The following is a 25,357-nucleotide window of genomic DNA, read 5'->3' on the forward strand; positions in this document are numbered from 1 at the left end:
GCAGAGACGATATTGATAGGTTTTAGTGTTTATCCATTCTGATATTCTGTGTCTTTTGATTGGGGCATTTAGCCCATTTATATTAAGGTAACTATTGAGAGATATGAATTTAATTCCATTATATTGCCTGTAAGGTGATTATTACTGTATATTGTCTCTGTTCCTTTCTGATCTATTACTTTTAGGCTCTCTCTTTGCTTAGAGGACGCCTTTCAATATTTCCTGTAGATCCTGTTTGGTGTTTACAAATTCTTTTAGTTTTTGTTTGTATGGGAAGCTTTTTATCTCTCCATTTTCACTGATAGCCTAGCTGGATATTGGATTCTTGGCTGCTTGTTTTTCTTGTTTAGTGCTTTGAATATATCATGTCAGTTCTTTCTGGCCTATCAGGTCTCTGTGGATAATATAATATATTATAGTATAATATAATCAGGTCTCTGCCAATCTGATATTTTTACCATTATATGTTACAGACTTCTTGTCCTGGGCTGCTTTCAGGATTTACAAGACTTGTAAATTTTACTATCAGATGACAGGGTGTGGACCTATTCTTATTGATTTTGAGGGGGGTTCTCTGCATATCCTGAGTTTTGATGTTTCTTCCCTTTGCTATATTAGGGAAATTCTCTTCAATAATTCTCTCCAATATACCTTCTGTTCCCCTCTCTCTTCTTCGTCTGGAATCCCAAATATTTTAATGTTGTTTCGTCTTATGGTGTCACTTATCTCTCGAATTCTCTCCTCATGTTCCAGTATTTGTTTGTTTCTCTTTTGCTCAGCTTCTTTATTCTCTCTCATTTGGTCTTCTATATCACTAATTTTCTCCTCTGCTTCATTTATCTTAGGAGTAAGAACCTCCATTTTTTATTACAACTCATTAATAGCTTTTTTGATTTCAACTTGGTTAGATTTTAATTCTTTTATTTCTCCTGAAAGGGCCTTTATTTCTCCACACAAGTTTTCTCTAATATCTTTCATGCCTTTTTTGAGCCCAGCTAGCACCTTGAGAACTGTCATTCTAAACTCTCGACCCGACATATTACCAATGTCCATATTGATTAAGTCCCTAGCCTTCAGTACTGCCTTTGTTCCTTTTTTATCTGTGGTGAGTTTTTCCCCCTTGTCATTTTATCCAGATAAGAATATATGAAGGAGTGGTGATGCAACATGGGGGCTTAAGTGGGTAGGAGAAGAATAAATGAAACAAGATGGGATTGGGAGGGAGACAAACCATAACTGACTCTTAATCTCACAAAACAAACTGAGGGTTGCTGGGGGGAGGGGGGTTGGGAGAAGGGGAGTGGGGTTATGGACATTGGGGGGGAGGTGTGTGCTTTGATGAGTGCTGTGGGATGTGTGGACCTGGCGATTCATGGACCTGTACCCCTGGGGATAAAAATATATGTTTATAAAAAATAAAATTTAAAAAATTTAAAAAAAATTAAAAAAAAAAGAATATATGAAGGAGCAAATAAAATACTGAAAGGATAGTAAAGACCCCAGGAAAATTTGTTTTAACCAAATCAGAAGACACTACAAATCATGGGGTGAAGAAAAGTTATGAAAAGAAGTTCAGAAAATTCAGAAGTTCAAAAAATAAAACCAGTGAACAGAACAGGGTTACCCACTTAATTTGGGGAGTATTCTTGTCTCTTAGAAGAAGCTACCTCCCAAAATTTTAAAGAATGAAAAACATATATAAGGATAAACACAATGAAGGGATGGAACATGATTATAAAGATGAACATTATTTTTAAAGATTTTATTTATTTATTTGACAGAGAGAGAGAGAGCATAAGTAGTCAGAGAGGCAGGCAGAGAGAGAGGAGGAAGCAGGCCCCATGATGAGCAGAGAGCCCAATGTGGGGCTCGATCCCAGGACCCTGAGATCATGACCTGAGCTGAAGGCAGAGGCTTTAACCCACTGAGCCACCCAGGTGCCCCAAAGATGAACATTTTTTTTTAAAGTTTCTAAAAAAGGAGTTGATAAGTTTGTTGGGAGAATAAAGAAAAAGAAAGTGGAGAGAATTTTCCAGGTTGGAGACTAGAACAAAGTCCTGTGCTAGATTTAGGGTGTATTTTGACCTATTAGAAGCAGTTGTACCCCAGATTTTTTTTAGAAGAAAAATCCCTTTGTGTATACAAAAAATAAAGTTAGATATAATGAAGGATAAAATATGACTATAAAAATGAAGCTTCAAAAAAGTTTTTTTTTAATTTTATGAAAGGTATTGTTAAGATAAACTAGTTAAAAAATGTTAAAAGAGGAAAGGGTAAAAGTTAAGAAAAATTTAGCAGAAAAAAAAAATTAACTTTGCAAGACTAAAGAATTATGAGAGAAAGCCATGAGTTTCATGTTTTGCTTTCTCCTCCTTTGGAATTCCGCTGTTCTTCTTGGTAAGAGAACCTGATCTTGGTTGGATTTCTTGTTGATCTTCTGGGGGAGGGGCATGTTGTAGTGATTCTCATGTGTCTTTGCCTGTGGCAGAATTGCACCACTCTTACCAGGAGCCAGGCTAAGTAATCCACTTGGGTTTTCTTTGGAGAGCTTTTGTTCCCTGAATTCTTTTTGTAGAGTTCCGGAGGACGGGAATGAAATGGTGGCCTCCCATTCTTTGGCCAGAGGAACTGAGAGCTTGGGGCCTCACTCCTCATGCGCCCTTGGAGAAAAGCACTCAATCACTCCCATCTCCCTGGCCTCTGGTCATACTCTGAGCTCACCCACTCCGTGACCAAGCTTCTCTGTCTCTGACACACAGCCCCACCTAGAGTTTCTGAACCCTGCATATCCCTGAGCTCTTCTGGGGGATGGTTGTCTTCCAGGATCTTGTGAGATCCATGCTTGTAGAGCAGTGGTCTGTGCCATGGATCATGATTTAAGGTAACTCTGAGGTAAGAGTTCACTCCTCAGCTCTGTTTCTACAGCCAGCTTTCCCACTCTAATACCTTTGAGCTCTGTGACACTCAGACAGCCCTGATCCTTCTGTAACCCTGCAGGACCTGAGGCCACACTGTTCCCACATGGGCTTCACCCTGGTTTAGCCTTTGGAGTGATGTCCCTCAGTGGAGCAGAGTTTTAAAAGTTCTGATTTTGTGCTCCATTGCTCCACTGCTTGCCTAGAGTTGGCCCCTCCCCCCGTGGTCTATCTTCCTGTCGCTTTGGATTCACTTCTCCACCAGCCCTACCTTTCAGAAAGTGGTCGATTTTCTGTTTATAGAATTGCTGCTCTTTTTCTCTTCAATCTCCTGTTGGATGTGTAGGTGTTCGGAATTGTTGGTAAGCTATCTAGCTGATCTCCTGCTACCTGATGTTGTCTCAGCCTGCTACTTCTCCACAATCTTGACTCCTCCCTCTTCATTGCAGATTTAAGATTGCTTTGTTCCAAAATTTTAGAAGCTTCTTGATAAAATATGACATTTTGGAAGGAAGATTTTTCCTATTGGAGCATTATTCTGGCTCAGTCTATTTATTTTTTGAAGTCTAATTGTGTTTTTCCATAGAGTATTATTATCTTATAGGTCATTATACTTGCGTTTTATTCTTTCTTTTTTCCTTTAAAGATTTATTTACTTATTTTTAGAAGGGGGGAAGGGTAGAGGAAGAGAGGAAGAGAGTCTTAAGCAGACTCTGCACCAATTTCAGAGCCCAACATAAGACTTGACTCCATGACCCTGAGATAATGACCAGAGCTGAAACTAAGAGTTGGATACTTAACTGACTATGCCACCCAGGCACCTCTGTTTTAGCATTTCCAAAAGACATAGGCAGGAGGCAGAGTTTAATCTAGGTTTGTAGTGTGATAAGAATAAAAGCTTAGGTGGAATTCAAGTTTTCCTTCTTTAGGGCCTATTCTCAAACCAGTAAATACAAAATGGATTTGTAAATATTACTTTTATTTTATGTACTACCTTTAGAATATTCTAAGAAATTCACTATTAAAGAATCATAAAATTATTAGTGTTACAGAATACAAAAATAATACACAAAATGCAACTATATTTCTATATAATGAATGATCTGAAAATAATATTAAGAAAACAATTCTATCAATAGCTTTAAAATAATGAAGAATTGAGGAAGATATTTAACAAACTAAATGTCATACCTGTACCCTGAAAACTGTAAAACAATGTTGAAAGAAACTAAAGATTTAAATAATAAAAGCTTTTCTATATAGGACTATAGAACTTAATATTATTAAAATAGTCAAAATTCCCAAACTGATCTATGGCTATGGATTCAGTACAATCTCTTTCAAAACCTTATGTGGAAAATAAAGTAATAGGCAAAATATTTTTGAAAAATAATAATTAAATTGAAAATATATAATGTGAAAAATAAAAATTGGAAATAAAAATAAAAGTTGAAAATAAAGAATGAAGTTCATTTCTTGATATCAAAACTTAACTATCCAACTACATCAATGACAACAATCTGATATTGGCACAAGGATAGACATATAAATCAATGGGATAGACTTTGAAGTCCAGAAATAAACACTAACTTTAACATTCAATTATAAAATAAGAGCAAAGAAAATTCTATGGGTAAAGAAAAACATTTCCTACAAATGATGCTGGGACAACTGAGTATCTATATATTAAAGAATGACTGTATGAACACAGCTACTTTATATATACAAAAATTAACTCAAACTGGATTATAGACCTTAATGTAAAAGCTGAAAGTATAAAACTCTCATTTAAAAAAATGATTATTTATTGCTTAGTGTATTTTTTGAATAATTAAGTAACTTTTAGTAGTGTCCTTTCTATATTACATTTAACTCTTTATAATATGCATAATTTTTAAGTTAAGGTATATATTACTAAAGTTTTATAAGCTGTATTTGTGTGTGTATACACACACATATTTCTTAATATCTAAGGATTACTCCCCTACTCCTGGGTTGCATAGGTATTTCCAAGATTTTCTTGCAAGAAATACATTGTTTAATTCTTTTGCAGTGAATTTTCTAAATTATCTTAAATTATATCTAAATGTCATTTTAATGAAATTTAATAGAATTATGGATATGGTGACTGTTCATTTTAAAAATTTCTCTTCTTATATAACCATTTGTTCCTTACTGGTTAATGTTATTTCTGTCTTGAGACTCTACTGGAATAGGCTACTGCTTTAACCCTTATGTTTTGTTTGTTTGTTTTTGTCATTGCTATGTCTCCTGAATCAGCATTGAGCTTCATTGTCTCAATAAGCAGTATGATTTTAAAACTAAGATATTTATTTCTTTTTTTTTTAAGGTTTTATTTATTTATTTGACAGAGAGAAATCACAAGTAGTCAGAGAGGCAGGCAGAGAAAGAGAGAGGAGGAAGCAGGCTCCCTGCTGAGCAGAGAGCCCCATGCGGGACTCGATCCCAGGACCCTGAGATCATGACCTGAGCCGAAGGCAGCGGCTTAACCCACTGAGCCACCCAGGCGCCCCCTAAGATATTTATTTCTTAATCAGGACCCAATCAATAAAACCATAAGACTATAAATTGCCTGAGTTTTAGTAAACAATTCTAAAAGTTAATTGTGTATTATATAAGAAACCAGAGAAAAAAATTCAAAATATATGCACATTTTAATGATTTTTCTGAAAACGTAAAATACTGTCTTTTCCTCATTAAACTGTTGTTTAAAATGTTCTTTTAAAAAAAAATGTGTCAGTAATGCTATTGCATTTCAGTACAGAAAAGCTGAAAGGGACCTCTAAGTCTAAAACAAAGGACAATGTATTCCATAATACTTATCTGATTATAAGCTGATTATATTTCCTCCATGCCAGCATAGATACAGAGTGAAATGAAGGAAAGTGTCCTGAGTATCAATTTACCTATTATCTCTAATGAAATTAAATAATGCATGAGGGACCACGGATTGTAATAATAAATATGCATTAAAATTCTTAGCAATGCAAAGAATAAGGTGATCTTTTTAATTCATCTGAAGACAAATAATTTTCCACCTTTTAAAAGTTAGATTACCCAGATGATTGTATAGTTAGCCTAAATATTAAAAAAAGGTGTGTTCTTCCAGAAAAAGTAATCACTCTAATGTTAAACCACAACTCATTTCTTCTCAAATGTTTCAAAAGAAGGAGTTTTACAAAATATTAGATCAAAGCAAGCAAAAAAAAAAAAAAAAAAAAAAAGCTAATAACCAGAGACCATGCTTCTGAAGGAATACACATTGTATGAATTTAGAAAATATTGCAACTTTTGGGGGCGGTATGGTGTTATTTATATCATTGTTAACTTTCTTAACAAGCTTAACATGCTTATGGTATTAGGTCAGTATTTCACATCTTCTATAGCTACCATTGCCATAAGCTATATATTTAAAATTGATAAGATATTGATGCTCTCCAATATTACTCCCCTACTTGTTTTAACATTGTGCTTCCAACATCTATTAAATAGTAGTGGAGGGGTGCCTGGGTGGCTCAGTGGGTTAAGCCTCTGGCTTCTGCTCAGGTCATGAACTTAGGGTCCTGGTATTGAGCCCCACATCAGTCTCTCTGCTTGGCAGGGAGCCTGCTTCCCCCTTCTCTTTCTGCCTGCCTCTCTGCCTATTTGTAATCTCTGTCTGTCAAATAAATAAATAAAATCTTAAAAAAAATAGCAATGGATAATATAATGACAATTTTGTACTACATTCTTATTGCCGCTTCCAGTCTGCGATGAGAGAAGAATTAGGCACAAACAAGTCAGCTGCAAAAGACTGGGAGCAGGGGACAACAGTTGAAAAGGACTGCTGCCACGAGCAACTCCACAGTCTCACTTTTATTAGATAGAAAACAATAGCCAACAGAAGGACTGATGAAGGTCAAACGTTAATCCCGTCTTGCAGACAAGCAAGAAGGAGGATAAAGTTTATAGTTAACCAAGCACATTCAAAGGACTCATCTAACTAACAAAGAGCACTTCTGGGAAGAGAACGGAGCAATAATGTAAAAGGGAAGCAAGCTGTTTTCGTTCCACCCTGAGCTGACCCGGCGTTCCCGGGTGCTCGGCTTCCCTGAAGCAGCCGGCGTTCCGCCCTGGGCAGGCCAGGCGTTCCTGGCTGCCCAGCTTGTGTGAAGGGGCGGCATTCTGCCCTGAGCGAGCCAGGCATCCCCAGCTGCCCAGCTTCATGTTCGTACATCGTCCTTCTCCCCAAAGACCTGTTGTCAGTATATGCATTTCTTAAGGCCATATCTAAATGTGCTTGGCAACTAGTAAAATCCTCCGGGGGTTACAGTTTAAGTAACAAATTGTTCCGAGGGGCAGCAGCACTTATGTTCTTAAGTTTGAACATGAACTTCATTATTATACTGCTTATGATACTGTAGTAATATATATGTGGGTAGTTACTAAATTATTAGTTTATAAGACAAAAGTGAAATTGGAAACACTAAATACATTTTGAAGTTGAGTCTAAAAGAACATTAAATAATTTAAAAAATAAACTATCACTCAGATTTGACATCATCTCTCTGGTCAAATGACACATCAATTGAATTCCAACTACATCAATTTTGAAAAAAAATCAAGCAGAATGAAACAAAACAAAAATCTATATGCTTCCAATCCTTTATCATATGCTCTGTATACAGTTTAACTGACGTAATCCTCAAGCATGCTGTCAATTTTAATAGCACAGACTTTTTTTTAAATATTTTATTTATTTATTGGACAGAGATCACAAGTAGGCAGAGAGGCAGGCAGAGAGAGAGAAGGAAGCAGGCTATCCGCTGAGCAGAGAGCCCGGTGCGGGGCTCGATCCCAGGACCCTGGGATCATGACCCAGGCCAAAGGCAGAGGCTTTAACCCACTGAGCCACCCAGGTGCCCCAATAGCACAGACTTTGAAGCCTACTGTCAATAGAGTTTGAATAGCACCCCTTGCTCTGAATGATCTTGGGGATAATGCTTACTTTCCTCAAGTCTCAAAATTATCACCAAAAAAAGGATGATCACAGTAACCATAGAATTTTTAGTGAAATCAAACTGGCATACTGCCTGCATAGGTCTTAGCATGGATCTTGTATGTAGTAAATGTTCACTAAACATTAGCCATTACCTTTATGTATAATTTTTTAAGTGTTTAATATTTTGTTTGATTATTTATTTGTGAGACAGAGCACAGAAGGAGGAGCAGAGGGAAAGGGACAAGCAGATTCTGCCCAGCATGGAGCCCACGTGGGACTCTATCTCACAATCCACAACTATGACCCCAAGATCATGACCTGAGCCAAAACCAAGAGCCTGACTCTTCACTGACTGTGCCGCCAAGGCACTCCTCTCACCATTACTGTTAACATTGTTATTCTCTGTGTGTGTGCGCATATATATATATATATATATATATATATATATATATATATTTCCCCCCCAAGAAGCAAGTTTCTGTGGTGTGTTTTGAGCTTCAGCCAAAAGAATAATAATAAAAGAAAAAAACCACTCCTCTCACCATTACTGTTAACATTGTTATTCTGTGTGTGTGTGTGTGTGTGTGTGTGTGTGTGTGTGTATTCCCCCCCCCCCAAGGAAGCAAGTTTCTGTGGTGTGTTTTGAGCTTCAGCTGAAAGAATAATAATAAAAGAAAAAAACCACATTTGTTAGTGACTGAGACTGGAGAGATGAGATTAACATATATGAGGGAGGTGAAAAAGAAAGGACAGAGGAGACAAAGAGAAGAGAGAGAAGAGAGAGTGAGAGAAACAATAATGGTAGGTGGTATGGGAGACAGTTTATATCCAGAGGGGATCCAGATGTTGGACAATTTAGTGTAAACTGCAACAGGAAAGAGAAAGAAGTGGTTTTACAGAGAAGCTGGAATTGAATAGTGTTGTAAATTATAGATGGGGTTTGAATTGGTAGGTCAGAAAGGGGAAGATAATTTAGTTTGATTAATGGAAGAATTTGAAAGTAATTGGGGGGAATTATTCTTGAGTAAAGAGGTACAAAATATAATTTAAGAAGATTAAATTTGACTACTGTACAGTTTGAGAGAAGAAAGGAAGACTTAAGGTAGGAGACAAAATATTCATTCAATCTAGTAATCTAGACACACAGAATATTATTTGTTTACAGTGGTAAAAGAGAGGGAAAAATGACCCTGAAAGGCATTTTAGACTGAGTAAATACATAAATGAAGAAAAGACCATGGGGTAACAAGAGTTAGGTGAAGTTACATGTATTATAGGTACATCTGAATCTGATTAGTATAAATTACCACACAATTCAGATTTTCTGGATAGTTTTGCATTATACCCCTTGAATCAGCATAACCTTTGGAAGAGTTCTCTTTTGCTCTCGTAAGTGTTCTCATTTGGATACACACACACACACACACACACACACACACACACACACACACAAATATAAAGCATGTTTGGCTTGAATGGAGAGTGGGACTGAGTTGGGTCTTTATGGGAGATAGAGAGTGTGACTGAGGAAAGGTTCCACTGGTAGGTTAGAAAGTTACAGGATTTAAATTTCTCAAGCAGTTCCAAAGAAGGAGATTAACAAGGACTTGTTCAGATGTGGGGTCTGGGAGAAGAAGCATTAGTCTTACAAAAAGTCAATGGTCAAATATTAGAAATATGAGTCATTCTCCTTATTATACTTACTAATTTTAGTACCATAGTTACTATGGACTATGAGATATTAACAAAGGTAGAAACCAGCAATACTATAATTTCAGGAATAGCATAAACACTTACTTAGAATTGAAAAATATATTCAAACCACTTAAATTTCCTTGAATTACTTATATGCTAATATATATTTATATTAAAGTAAACTTTAATTTTCATTTTACACTTTCTTATAATAGTTAGCCTTAAAAGATTTGTGATAAAGATTATACTATGTTGTATACATTTCTAAATGTAAGTCAAGAGTAAATTGATTAAATTTCCAAAGAGTAAACATATTAAACATAAAATATAAAACCCTATCTTACATCAGTGTATTTCTGTTCTTAATATTTAGATAATATTTAAAACATTTTGTATGTTTATATACATAGATATTGTATTTTAAATATGCTGATTAAATTATATGTAATGGATATGAGCATTTATGGAAATGCCTCTATTTTCCCAACATTATATGTTGCTTTCAAAAGGTACAGGATGTTAATTCAATGCTAATGTAATTGGCAACAAATTAGATTCAGAGACAGGAAAGGGATAAAAAATGTAACAGTGGAGTAATTACAGACATTATCCTCAAATGTATATTTTCTGAAAAGAACATAAGAACATTTCAAGAAGAGCATTTCTTTTTTTTTTAAATATTTATTTATTTATTTATTTATTTGACAGAGAGAGGGATCACAGGTACACAGAGAGACAGGCAGAGAGAGAGGGAAGCAGGCTCCCTGTTGAGCAGAGAGCCTCATGCGGGGCTCAATCCCAGGACCCTGAGATCATGACCTGAGCTGAAGGCAAAAGCTTCAACCTACTGAGCCACTCAGACACCCTTAGAAGAGCATTTCATGTTTAACAAAATAACACATTAAATCAAATGAAACACAAGAAAGATTCCATAGATATTATATAGATCATTAAAAAGAATACATTGCACAGAATAATTCTGAGGACAAAAATAGCTTCCTCAAAATTAATTTTTCTTAGCTTCAAAATTTCCTCACTTAGATCACAGAGTGAGAGATGGATGAGGTAAAAATCTTCAGAAAATATTTTAGAAATATATGACCCTATGTCAATGTCAAGAATTATTTGTCATGCTATTCTTATGTTTGAAACAGCTTTTTCCTTCCACTTTAAAGTATTCTTCTAAAGCACCCATCCCTATGAAGCCACACTAGGCAGATCTCACCTTCTCCATTGCCCTGGAGTCACATTCCTTCTCATATAGTTAAGATCATCCCTTTTGGGAAATAAACCTATATATTTGCATTTTTTTAAGTTGACACAAATAAACACTGAACAGATATATTTTAAAAAGTGATAAAAGTTGTTTCCTCTAGGGGGTGGGAGTATGATATGGACATGGGCACAAGATAGGAATGACTTCAATTTGATCATTGTGTGTCATTTGATTTTGATTCCTGTGAATATATTACTTATTGAAAAAAATGCAAATAATAAACTAAAAGCTGCAAAGAAATGAAGGAAGAAAGGAAAGAAGGAAGGAAGGAAGGAAGAAGGAAGGAAGGAAGAAAAAAGAAAGAAAGAAAATGTCCCTTTTCTCTCACACTATTTTGGTTTTGCTTTCAACTGAATGGTCCCCATTAACATACGAACTTTTGATAATTTCTTCACTATTAAAAATAAAACAAATAAAATTCTGCCTTGAATTCATATCTGTCTTTAGCTAATCATCCATACTCTTTTCAATACAGGAAAATAAAATCATCCTAAAGGTCTTCTATATTTATGTACATAAGATTACACTTTATTTCTTATACCCATTATAATAGTATCTTAAATCATTTTTTTTTAAAGATCATTAGTGACTACTACTTTGCTGTAAACAAATTTAATTCTCAGTTGTCGTTTTACTTGAGAAATCATTGGATGAGTTTGCCACAGGATGTATATGTAAATTGCAAATATATAAGTATATGTTTAAAATAGCATTGTATATACCTGGATATTCTTCTAAGCTGTGGTATATTTGTAGAAAGCAAATGCACATTTTTTTTTTTGCTTTTTCCCTCATTATTTTAAATAGAGCATATTGACAGTAGATACTGTGACAATATAGTCAAAAGGATGCAAAATAGTGAGATAAGATCATAATAGACACAAAGGAAGAATCAATCCATAGATCATGAACATGAAGCTCACCATGAAACTTTAGGTTGATTTACTGTGGGGGACATGGTGGACCCATTTCCAATCGTAAGATAAAATTTGTATTATGTTAACAAAAGTCATAGTTCATGACTAGGAATGGAAACCTGTGCCTGACCAATCAGATGTGTCTTTCAAGAACTTGAAATCTCAGCTGAGGTACTAATATGAACTAAATTATGTCCCTTCCAAAATTTATATGTTAAAGTCTTAGCCCCTAGTACATCAGAATGTGACCATTTTTGGAGTCCTTTAAAATGTTAATTTTAAAATTAAAATTTTAATTAACAAAAATGTTTAATTAACAAAAAATGTTAATTAAAGTAAAATGAGTCCATTAGGGTGGACCTTAATCCAATATGACTGATACCTTGTAAAAAGACTTTGACCTTTGGTCAAAGATGCAGAAGGAGGACCATATGAAGAGATAAGAAGAAGATGACCATCTACAAGGTAAGAGGAGAGGCATGGAAGAAACCAACCCCATTGACACCTTGTTCTTAGACTTCCAGACTCCAGAATTGTGAGAAAATAAGTTGTTTAAGCAACCTTGTCTCTGGTACTTTTGTCATGGCAGTATCAGCAAACTAATTCAATGACCAAAGAGACAAGGTTAAGGTAGAGATTAGTTTCTATGTTTGGGGTGATTTGAGAAACTGAGGAACAGAGACAAATTTCCAGATCAATTCTCAGTGCTGCAAGTGTGGGGTCCCTGGAGATTGTGCCATGCAGCTTGGCCTTTCTTGAATTCTCATGAAGCCTCGCTAGTGTTCTTCTCATTCCTACTTCTAGCAGTTCAGTGAGTCATCAAACAAATGACCATTTTGCTTAAATTAGGCATAGTTCTTTTTAATTTTTATTTATTTATTTTTTAAACAAAGACCAGGAAACAAATCCAGTGGGATTGTCTTCATAAAATTCAGATTTTTACCAATCCCAAGTGATTCAGTGAGTAGAGGAAATATACCATAGGTTAACATTCCTTCATATTATTTGTCTGTTTTTTTGTTTTTTTTTCCTCTTACTATATTCTCCACAGAAAAGAGGATAAAGAAAACTATGATTTTTAATTCAAAGTGGAAGAAGAGGAGAGTTTTAAATGAATGTCTTTTTCTTCTAGTCATCTCTTTTCTACTTCAGTGGTTCTTATTTTTCTTTCATCTTTATTTTATATGTTTATGGAATCTCTATTGTTTTGTTGAGGAATTTTTGTTTAAAAAATTCATGCTGGTTTATTTCCCATACTACCTACTCAATACTTTTCTATGCATTGGACTGAATCTAAAACATTTTTTTTAAATAATTTTTGCTCACCTTATTTTCCCACTCTCTTTTATTGCTTCAGGAGTGTGATATAACAGGTTCATGATAATGCATCACAACATTTCTCTTTCTCTTTCTACATTATGGTTTCAAAGTTTAAGGGCATGAATTTGAGATAATGTTTTGTGAAAGGCATTTATTATATCCCTATTTCAGTTTGTAATTTTTTCCTCTATAATTCTAATGTTTTTATTACAATGGCTCAATGTAATTCTCAAAATATTGACAAATGTTCATTTGTTTTTTGAAGTTGACACCTGAATATATATAAAACATAATTATTTTTAGATGCTATTGCAGTCTTAACATGTGTAGTGAAAGTTTCAAATAGAAAATATGAAGGATCTGTTATGTTTATGAGCTTTCATTAAATTACCAATTCTATAGTGAGTACATAAATTAGAATATTTACTTCCAGGGGCAACTGGGTAGCTCCAGCTCAGTTGTTAAGCATCCTACTCTTGATTTCAGCTCAGTTCATGATCTCAGGGTTGTGAGATTCAGCCCTGGGTTGAGCTCCGCTGCTAAGCAGGGAGTTTGCTTCTCCACTTCCCCCTCTATTCTTCCCTTTTCATGCTCACTCTCTTCTTGCTTAAAAAATAAATTAATTAAAAAAGAATATTTACTTTAAATATTTTATTACAGTTATGTATGAAACAACCTCAGATTTCACCACATCAAGGGGAACTTCAGGTCTCTAGCTTCAGACACTATTAGAGACTAAATGTCCCATGCGTGTGGTGTGTTGCCTTCATTCTTTAATCTTTATTTTTGTTTGAAACTCCCAAATTAAACTCCCAAAAGTGTATTTTTGTATGTGTCCTTGTAACTGGTATATGTTTTGTTCCTATGGTTTGAGGGTTGAAAACTGATATGGTGTGGATATTAAAGGGGATTAACCTTGTGACATTAAAATAAGTTCTGGAAAAATCAACTGAAATTAGGAAAGTTAATTTGGCTAAAAAAATTATATGAAATGCTAACATATTTTAAGTATTTTCCAGTTTCAAATATTGCACAAAAATGAAAAGAATGTTACAACAACCCAAATTTATTATAATAGAATTTGGGGGATTTTCAAAATTTCCCCTCCCTCATTTCCTTACTATGGAGATAAATTTAGCCTATGGATTTTTTTTCTTAATTGTTTCTCTTGAATATGTCCATTATTTGAATCACTTACATTGAAAAGGAGACTGGTAAAAACCAAGAATCAAAAAATTCCCACTCTCTTCCCCTACCTCTGCAGTCCCCTCTCTATCCTTCTTTCTTTCATTCTGTATTACAGGTGAGAACTGGGTCCGAAAGAGCAAAATTGTGACTAGAAGTAGAAAAAATAGTTTCAAGGACAAGATAAATATATTTTAATGGGTAAGAGGTGATATTTGTGTGAAGGCTATAAAGATTGATAAATGGAAAATGCTAAGGAACATTAATAATGTCATGTATCCCTAATGCACACCTGTTATACTCTGTGCTGTTTATGCAACACTCTTGCCCAATCTGTGCAATAGATCTATAAATTACCTATTATTATATCTATTTAAAGATTAAGAAATTCAGTCTCTTGAAATGACAGATCCATATTCATTCTTAGTTCTCACTGACTCCTCAAACTATGATCTTTCTGCTGTGGCACACGTAACCTTTATGGGATAATATGTTTTGAATTTCACCCTGAAGTCAGAAGAAAAATTTAAGTGTTGTAATGATGTGATCAGATTTGTAGGTTTATATGGATGGAATGTAGTCAAGTAGAAGAAATATAAAGACCTGGAGGAAGAAGAAAATAATTACCGAAAGATTTATAATTCCTCCCATCCAAGTACTAACTAGGTCCAACCCTGCTTAGCTTCTGAGATCAGACAAGATCAGGCACATTCAGGGTGGTATGGCTGTAGATGAAAGATTTATAATTCCTAAGAAGAAAAAAGTAATCTTCTTTGATGCTGGGCCTGGACAGAATTTAGCCTATAAAAGTGTATCTCCTAAGATATCATTTCACTGTCAATGGACAACATTTAGAACCATCACTGACAAAAATTACGAATTATTGTGTCAAGTGCATATGATAGAGCCACATTTCTAAAAGGAGATGCTTTCTGGATATGACAACACCAAGAAAGGGTATTTGTCAAAGATTATCAATCTTACTGATTAGATGTTGGATATTTTATTCTAAAAATCATTCTGCCTTTCCTTTTTGAAAATTTCAGACTTGATATTTATGTTAAATGTGGAATTGTTCATCATTAAAACTTTATCAATAAGGTAGGACTATGAATAAACACTGTTTTAAAAGATTATAGCATGCACATATTGTAATGTTCATTGATTGCCAAGTTTTTATTTGTTTTATTTAGAGAGAGTGAGAGATCCCTAGCAGGGGAAGGGCAGAGGAGGAGGGATGGTGAAAATCCCAAGCAGACTCCACAATGAGTACAGAGGCCCACACAGAGCTTGATATGAGGACTCTGAGATCACGACCTGAGCCAAAATTAACAGTTGGATGCTTAACTGACTCTGCTACCTGGGCATTCTGATTGCCAAGTTTCTATATAATTTGTTTAGAAAACTGGATTTTTAGGTACTATATCCTTAATTGTCTACTAGTATTTTTATGCCTATGTAATAAAATTTCCTAAATATGGAAGAAACTTGTATTAAGCGTGATCAATTTAAGAAAAAGAGGTTTGGGTTTAGGGGATGAGAGTAGAAAAAGAGCAATCTTTCTAATATTAAAATTTATAAGGAGTAAAGAAGAAATTAGTCTTTTCCATTTATACAATAGAAATGAAGATACTAGTGACTTTGATAATATTTTAAAAGGTAATTTCCTTGTTCTGTTTAATGTATGTTTAGTATAAAGTTCAAAACTTTTCTGAAATCTTTAAATGTTTATGTATTTATTTCTCACTCCAAGTGGCTAGAAACTAAGAGAGTCAGGATTTTATGAAAAGTTGTATCCAACAGGGAGTAAACATATTAAGTACAACAGCTTATCCTATGGAGATTAAAAGCCAGGTTTCTATCCAAGAGAACCACATATATTTGATATACGAATTGTATAGTAAATGTCATGTATATATTTGCAATCCCCTCTTAAGTTCACTCCAAATTTAGATGTAATGTTTGATCTTTGACGATCCATTAATCTATAGGTTAAACATAACAGATGGTAAATTTTTATCTCATTCTTCCAGGTTTGAAACTGAAAAAAGAAATCAGTCTGCAAAACACATTTGTTTTGTGTTTTTTTTTTCTTCAAATATCATCATTCTAATGAAATTTTACTCTTCTGTTCCTTCCCAATCTGTGAATATCACTTTTTAGAAATTTAGCCAAGGCTAAACTCCTTTAAGAAGCCAAACCATGTTGTATTTCTCAATTTAGACATCTCCACTATTGAACAATACTCTCAATTTTGTCATTGTAATATAATATAAACAGTGTGCTGAATCGTCAAAGGAAAAGGATCTTGAACAAGAGGGCCTCAGTTCAAGTTCTAGCTCATACTTACTGAATGTTTTGAAAATAGAAGTCAAAATATAAAACCTATTTCCAATATCCATTATAATGAATGATTATCTGGGTGGGTTGTGTTAAAGTTTCAATAATCTAGGTGAAAATACTTTGTTAGAGCAGACTACAAAAATGTTAAAGGTTAGTACAGTGTTGATTTGGCATTTGTATACCTACTTATTTCATATTTAAATGTATTCCTTTTAAATTTATGGGTCCCTTTATTGATGTCAAAGACAAAACTACGTCTGCTACAACATACACAAAGGTTGTTTATTCACAAACTTGCCATAAGGGAACCCATCTGTCATTAATTACATTTTAACAGGAGTTCAAAGGAGTTGGAAAGGAAAGTAAGTTTTATAAAGTAAAAATGGGAAAACTGTCTCTTATGGATAAGTTTTCTATTAAGGTGAATATTTTAGATTCAGGGAGGTATTTTAGTTGGTCTTCTTGTACATTTGACAGCCTATGGTTGGCTACAAGGTGGCGGGGAAAACCTTTTGGGGTCATTTCTAAAAAAGAAGAATTATTCAGTATTAGGGGTGGGGCGTTTTCCATGGGCAGCTATTTCCTGGAACAAGTGGGAATTAATGGAATGCTTTTCTTCTGTCAAATGTCATAAACATGAAGGTTCTTTCTTTTTTTAATTGTGTTAAGTTAGTCACCATAAAATGCATCACTAGTTTTTGATGCAGTGTTCGAAGATTCATTGTTTATGTACAACACCTAGTGATTCATGCAATACTAAAATTTGTATGGAACCAGAAGAGACACCGAATTGCTCAGGAAATGTTGGAGAAGAAGAGCAGAGCTGGAGGCATCACGTTGCCTGATTTCAAGCTTTATTACAAAGCTGTGATCACCAAGACAGTATGGTACTGGAACAAAAACAGTCACATAGACCAATGGAAATGAGTAGACAGCCCAGATATGGAGCTTTAATTCTATGGTCAAATAATCTTCAACAAAGTAGGAAAAATATCCAGTGGGGAAAAGACAGTTTCTTCAATAATTATGAAGGTTCTTATGTAGAATGGGGTGGCTACCATGGCAGGGAGTTTTTCACTGACAACATCAACGTTTGGGAAAAAAAAATCTCTGTTAGGATTTATACTTTTATCTGATAACTGTTAACCTTATATGTTCATTATTCATCACTCCTTAATCTTGACATTTTCTGCTTTGGCATATAGAGCATTAAAGTATTCTTCCTGCCTCTTCAATGTTCAAAGTTTTGTTTTGTTTTGTTTTTATTAAATTGATTTATTTATTTTCAGAAAAACAGTATTCATTATTTTTTCGCCACACCCAATGCTCCATGTAATCCGTGCCCTCTATAATACCCACCACCTGGTACCCCAACCACCCACCCCGCTGCCACTTCAAACCCCTCAGATTGTTTTTCAGAGTCTCTCCTGATGTATAGACATTTCAAAAATTCAGGCCTTGGTTATCTGTTCTAAGCAGATTTCCCTTTTTATCAATTCTTCCTTTAGAATTACAACTGATGGGAAAACCCAGATTAATTAATATGATTGCAATTAGATAGGTTCTAGTTATACTCACTCAATAAATCTACAATTACATATATAGTAAATTGTTTGCAACCTCATAGCCAGCATTCTGGAGTGGCTTTCCTGATCAAAGATCTTCTCTCTAACTCTTATTTTCAGACTCTCTCTCAGGGAATTTGGGTGCCTTATTAAAACATACTGCATAGACAAAACAAGTTAAGGGGTGTTGGAGGTACAGGTGTCCAGTTGTGGAATGAATAAGTTGCAGGGATAAAATGTCCAGGATAAGGGATATATTCAAAGGTATTGTGATAGTGTTGCATGGTGACTGACGGTAGCTACACTTAGCATAGCATAACATTTAGACCTGTCTAATCACTATGCTATATACCTGAAACTAATGTAACATTGAGTGCTAACTATACTTCCATTGTAAAATACTGCAACCTACAATATGCCCTGATATCTTCTCTCTACTTAGCTTTAGATTTTAATGTGTGTGTAGTTTATAGTACAGGATGCACCCTACACCTTTGTTCAATTCCTACCTACTTACTATTTTCTGAAAGGAATAATCTTTTATGCCATTAAAACAGTAATAATAGAAAATTTACTTGGGTTAACGCTGAATGTTTTGAAATACAGCATAAAGATCATGCTACTAGTAGTATATGACAAACAAGGAACTTCCACCTACCCATCTGGTGGAGGAGTATAGATGAATCCGTCAACAAATGTTGCTTCCACAATCACGACTGAATTCAAGTTAGTGAAAACTCCTTGCATGATTTTATAATGTATTAGTTGTCATATTTGTTGTCATTATTGATGTTCTTATATATAATATATAGACATTTAACTATATATACATATATAATATACATAAGTATATAACTACATTATAATTGTATATGCGGTGCATTATAAATAGCAGTAGATGTCTTTTGTTTCATTCAGTCATGCTTCATTCATGAAGCCAGTCAGTTGCTGACTCTCCTAGAGGCAACTCTACAGTCTTCAATAACAGCCATGAATCTGATACCTGTCCAGAATGCCTCCACCTGCAAGAAAACATTTATGACTCCCTAAGTTTGTGACTGAACATGGCATCTTCCCAGCATCAACTTTCCTCTTTGGGGAGAGAGATTCACAGTCAAATGCTCTCCAAACAAATCCTCTTTGAAATCTCTGTTTTATTCTGGATGTTGTTGAACCTTCTAAATAGTTATGGTGACTTACCTTGACATTTTTAAATGTTAATCTCTTTTTCCTTTTGAAAAGTGCCCTTGCTTTCTTCAAGTCTTGCCTGTGAGTGACATAAGGAAGCATCCCATTATAATGTGGGGAAGGGAATAGAAGAAAAAAAAAATTTAAATAGTGTAATAGAGATATTAGATTTCTCTAATCATGGAAAAATAACTTTGTGAAAAGGAATAATTATAAATCAATAATAATCTCATAGAAACTAAAAGCATCAATCAGGAAAAAAAATGGTAGGAAAGTTAAAAGATAAAATTTAGGATATGTTTCTAGATTTAAAACAAACAAATAAAAAAAGGATAATGAACACAAAAGGTAAAGAAAGATAAGGTTATTTAAAGATTGGACAAGAAGTTTCAGTATTCCACCAATATTAATTCTTTGCAAAATATTAATAAAAAACAGAGAAGAGATGACCATAAAAAGAATCTTAAAAATAAAGTAATTCTAGAACTTGTTACTCAGATAAAAGGGATCTATCCAGTGCCCAGAAAAATAAGTTAATGAAGTTAATAAAGACTCACATAAAAACTATTTAGAAAGAAAACTCAAAGCACTGAGAATAAAGAAAAATAAGAATTATAAAAATAAGCAATAATAACTAGAAGTACATATATACATGTATGTATATGCATATATATATAAATGCATATATGTGTGTATGTGTTTATGTATGCATAGTTAATCAGAAACCAAGGGTATCATTTGGTGTAATAGTGAGTAATGTTAGTAGAGTCAAATAGTATAGATATTAACATTTTTAAACTAAAATTTCTGATATAATAATTTTGTGAAGGTAAAAGTAGTACTTAAGGAGCATTAAGTTTTCCGCTAATATAGTGGGTAATTGCTCAGAAAGTTGTTAACTTAAAATATAAAAATATAAGCCTTGTAAATAATTGGATTAAAAGCCAAAAGAGAAAAATATATATTAAATTATATCTTTTAATCTCTCATACTTCCCCAAAAACAATCAAAAGAAAAATTCTTTGGCTGATTTCATGGAAGCTATATAGCTTTTTATTTTCCCTTTTTAATTAAGAGGAAACTTTGGAATAGCTTAATTTTTCTTCTCATCATAAAAATAAGTTTGAGTAGCATCTTCATTTTTATTTTGTCATTTCACATGCGGCAAGCTAAATAAATTAGAATGTCCAATATGATTCTTAGGGGCTAGTTCTGTATTATTAAAAGTCTTTTATGTTCTGATTGTAGATGCACAATAATTTATTCCAATTTTTTCATCAAATGAAAATTTGCTTTTAATTGAATGCTAAGTTTTCATCATCTTACTGAGGTGATTTTAAGTACAGAGCTTCTTTGATACTGTCCACTAATACTATTAACTGTCTTTATCAAGTGAGTTGAAAATTATATAGAAAGTGGATACAAACTGCTGCCAGTAACCATTTTAAATAGAAAAACCAATTCAAGATGGTTTATAATTCTGATTCAGTGTAAAAGTAATACTGCCTTTAGATATTTTATCTTCAACTTTTCATATCCTGAAGAGAATCAGAGATAGCAAAGAGAGAAAATCTAAACAGTTATATTAAGATAGATTATAAGTTAATATTTTCTATATTTTAAGAAAATGTGGGGAAGGCAGCAGAGAAGGATGACAACATGAGTGACTGCACGAGACGGGTGAACAGTAGAATATAATTCATTTGGATTTTAGAATGAGCAGATATTCATGAGGGAATCATAAAGTCATAAAATTTTAAAAATCATAACTGACAAGTAAAATATTTATAATACAGTATTATAATACATAAAATTAAATACACAAATAGAATATGACTGCTGGATAGATTGTTGATTTTTATTTTTTTTATTTTTTTTTATTTTATTTTATTTTTTTTTAAAGATTTTATTTATTTATTTGACAGAGAGAGATCACAAGCAGGCAGAGAGGCAGGCAGAGAGAGAGAGGAGGAAGCAGGTTCCCTGCTGAGCAGAGAGCCCGATGCGGGGCTTGATCCCAGGACCCTGAGATCATGACCTGAGCCGAAGGCAGCGGCTTAACCCACTGAGCCACCCAGGTGCCCCTGATTTTTATTTAAAAACACAGAAGGGCTTTAAATAATGTAATTTCTCTGTTTTTTCAATACTAATAAACCAGTTCATTGAAAAATAAATAAATCATAAAGAGGTGAGTAATCACACATTTAGAAATTATACTTGAGTGTACTATATTATTTTCCTAAGCTTTTAGCAATTTCATAAAATATCTCAGAAGGTATGGATGAACTAAAAGATGAGTCATATAATTTTCTAGTACAAAATTTTATGAGATGAAGTGATCATGGTTTGAGACATAAGTTTAAGAGAGCGATTTTGATCCATCTTAGATGTTTGTATTATAAGACGTCTCCTGGAAAGCTTATAAATGTATAAGATCACACTCCCAGAAATTCTGGTTCTATTGGTTTGAGCAGTCTAGGAATAGTCATTTCTTTTTTACTGCAGACTTTATTTATTTATTTATTCATTTTTAGATCAGGTCTAGGTTCACGGCAAAACTTAGAGGAAGATACAGATTCCCAAGTATTTCCTGCCCCCATTATATACAGTCTCCTCCATTATGTACGTCTTCCACCATAGAGGTAGATTTGTTACAATTGATGAACCTGCAGTGAGACATTCTTATTACCCCCAATCCATAGTTTGTACTATGGTTCACTCTCAAGGGTGTACATTCTGTGAGTTTTGACAAATGTTTAATGGCTTGTATACATTATTATATTATATAGAGTAGTTTCACTCCGTAAAACTTCTCCATGTTCTCCCTAGCCCAACCTATCCTCTAACGCCTGACAAACACTTATCCTTTTAATATCTACATAGTTTTGCCTTTCCCATAATGCTATATAGCTGGAATTATACAGTATGCAACCTTTAAATTGAATTCTTTCACTTAATATGTATTTAAGTTTCCTCCATGTCCTTTCATAGCTTGATAGCTAGTTTTCTTTTAAAACTTGGTAACATTCCATTGTCTGGAGGTACTACAATTTATTTACCCTTTTTTTTTTCTACTGAAGGTGTCTTCATTATTGCCAAGGTTTGGCAAATATAAACAAAGCTGATCTTAACATCCATGTATATAGGTTTACTGTAGACATAAGTTTACAACTTCTTTGGGTAAATATCAAGAAGCACAATTGTTAAATCATATGATAACAATATATTTAGTTTTGGGGAAAACTTCCAAACTGTTTTCTGAAGTGGCTGTACCATTTTGTATTTCACCAGCAATGAATGAGATTTCCTATTGCTTCACATCATTGTCAGCATTTGGTGCTGTCATACTTCTTTATTTTGACAATTCTAATAGGTATATCATTATTTATTGTTTTAGTTTGTAGTTCTCTAATGCATCTAATGTGGAGCATCTTTTCATATACTTGATTGCCATTTGTATACTTGTATGTGTGCGTGTGTGAGAAAGGTGTTTGTTCAACTTTTTTGCCATGTTTTAATTGAATGGTTCAGTTTTCTTATTGATAAGGTTTAAAAGTTCTTTGCATATATTGGATAATTCTCTATTATCAGATATATAATTCAAAAATATTTTCTTGAATTCTATGGCTTGTCTTATCATTCTCTTGACATTGTCCTTCACAGAGTAGAGATTTTTATTTTAATGAGGTCCAGTTCATCAGTTCTTTCTTTCATGGATTATACTTTCAATGTTGTATTTGACAAGTCATATAACCGAAGTCTCTAGATTTTTTTCATATATTATCTTTTAATAATTTGTCTTTGAATTTTTAGGCTGCTGTAACAAAATAACATAGATTTGGTGGCTTAAACAACAGAAATTTATTTCTCATAGTTCTAGAGGCTGGGAATTTCATAATCAAGGTGCTGGCTGATTTAATTCTTGGTGAGAATTCCTTTCTGACTTAGAGATGGCTATTATTGTCTTGTTATTCCCTTACATGGTAGTGAGAGAGAAAGAGAGGGAACTTTGGTCTCTGTCTTCTTATAAGGACACTAATTCCATATTGGAGGCCCTACCTCTGAGATCATATGTGAACTTAATTATCTTTCAGTATATGTGCTGCCGAAGCGAGCACCTTAATTATCTTTCAAACGCCCTATTCTAACTACCATCACATTGTCAGTAAGGTCTTCACAGTGACACAAGGAAAGGTGTCACAAACATTCAGTTTACACTAGAATTTTATATTTTTGTGTTTTACATTTAAGTCTCTGATACACTTTGAATTAATTTCTTGAGGGTATAAAATTTGTGTCTACATTTGTTTATTTATTTATTTATTTGCTTGTGAATCTCTAGTTGTTAATGTACCATTTGCTGAAAAGACCATCTTTGTGCCATTGTATTGTCTTTGTTTTTTGTTTGTTTTTTATCAGAGGTCACTGACTGTATTTATACAGGTGTTTTTCTGGGCTCTTTATTCTGTTCCATAGATTTTTTTTTTTTTTTGGCAAAATCATATTCTCTTTATAACTCTGGCTTTGTAGTAAGTTTTAAAGTAAGCTAGTATCACTCTTCCAAATTTATTCTGTTTCTTCATATTATGTTGGCTCTTCTGGGTCTTTTGCCCCTCTATACAAACTTTAGAAGTAACTTGTCAATATCTACAAAACAATTTGCTGGGATTTTGATTGTGATTACATTGAATTCATACATAAAGTTCAGAAAAATTGACATTATGACAATATTGAGTCTTCCTATCCATAAGCATGCAATATCTATTTATTTAGTTCTTCTTAGATTTCATTCATCAGAATTTTGTAGTTTTCCTCACAAAGATCTTACACATATTTTATTAAATTTATATGTAAGGTTTTCATTTTTGGATTGCTAATGTAAATGAAGTTATGTGTTTAATTTCATATTCCATTTATTTATTGATGATATATAAGAAAGTAATTGACTTTTATACTTTAACTTTAGATAAATATTATAAATATGGTACCACAACCTTTTTGTAATTGTTTATTAGTACCAGGTTTTTTTTTAAGACTTTATTTATTTGATAGGCAGAGACCACAAGTAGGCAGAGAGGCAGGCAGAGAGAGAGGAAGGGAAGTAGGTTCCCCACTGAGCAGAGAGCCTAATGTGGGGCTCGATCTGAGGACTCTGGGATTATCACCTGAGCCGAGGGCAAAGGCTTTAACCCAATGAGCCCTCCAGGTGACCCAGGAGTTCTTCTGTTTTATTTTTGACGGATCTTTCAGATTTTATACATAGATAATCATGTCATCTGTGAACAAAGTCTCTTTTATGTCTTCTTTGCTAATCAATATATATTTTATTTCCTTTTTTTTTTCCCTTGTAATATTAGCCAGGATTTCCAACTTGATTTTGAGAAAGGCACTCTTAACTCATTTCTGATCTTAGGGGAAAAGCTTCATTTCTCGTCACTATATATGTTAGCTGTAGGGTTATTTCAGAGATATTCTTTGTTAAGTTGAAGAAGTTTCCTTCTATTTCAAGTTTGCTGGGAGTTTTGATCATGAATGGGTGTTGGAATTTATCAAAATATCTGTTATTAACAAATATCATTCCTAAATGGTTCTGAGACAAGTGGTTAATGGAACAAATTTTAATATTTAATAGTTTAGACTTTGCTAAAAATATGTAATATATTCTATACTTGCTTCAGTAGTTACATAAAATTGTCAATAAAATGTAATTTTCAAAAAATAATGCATAGTAATATATACATAAATAGGAATTATTTGCATATATCTTGGAGTTTTGATGTCTTATAAGCACTAGTACTTTATTAATTTTTTAACATAAACTTCTAAATCTGAAATATTAAGAAAACTAAGATGTAAGGATAAAAATAATTACAGTGAATCATTAACTTAATTTGAAATCACCCTTTTGCTATTGTCAATACTGCTGCTACAAACATTCAAGTGCAAATATT

This window comes from Mustela nigripes, chromosome 1 (genome assembly GCF_022355385.1).
Source record: "Mustela nigripes isolate SB6536 chromosome 1, MUSNIG.SB6536, whole genome shotgun sequence".
Taxonomy (NCBI): Eukaryota; Metazoa; Chordata; class Mammalia; order Carnivora; family Mustelidae; genus Mustela; species Mustela nigripes.